The following is a 523-nucleotide window of genomic DNA, read 5'->3' as shown; positions in this document are numbered from 1 at the left end:
TAGAACTTAAATGTGAAACATGACCTTTGGATTTAAGAGCCACAAATTTTCACAGGAAGTAGAAAACACACTGGATGGGGGAACTAAAGAACAGCAGGAACAGATGCCATTATTTGGCACACAGTAGGGAGAGAAGCACAGAAAAGGCAGTCTCTTCAGAAGACATTTTCCTTTAACTCTCTTTGTTTTCTCTTGGGGAGATAAGGGTAGGCACTGCATGAGATTTTCTCCTTACTTCAAAAGGCTGGAGTGGAGGGAGGAGGAGGGGAGTTTAAAAATATTTTAAGAACCTGCTCGTAAAAATGTTCAGTTATCTGTTTTACTACACAAGGATAGCTCAGTTTGTGAGGAGGGAGAAACACTGAACAGAGAGGTTGGGAGGAATTTCTTTAGGTTAATCATAAACATAAACAGCCACTTACTCTCAGGGATGTGAAAACGTGGGAAAGGAAGGGTGTTGAGGGAACAACAAGGGTTCCAGCCTTTATTATTGAAGTGGTGTGTGTTCGTGGTACAAGCAGAG

This window comes from Gavialis gangeticus, unplaced genomic scaffold, assembly GCF_001723915.1.
Source record: "Gavialis gangeticus isolate Ggan-Ray unplaced genomic scaffold, GavGan_comp1, whole genome shotgun sequence".
Classification (NCBI taxonomy): Eukaryota; Metazoa; Chordata; order Crocodylia; family Gavialidae; genus Gavialis; species Gavialis gangeticus.
The sequence above is the reverse complement of the archived record's forward strand: the minus strand, read 5'-3'. Positions refer to the sequence as shown.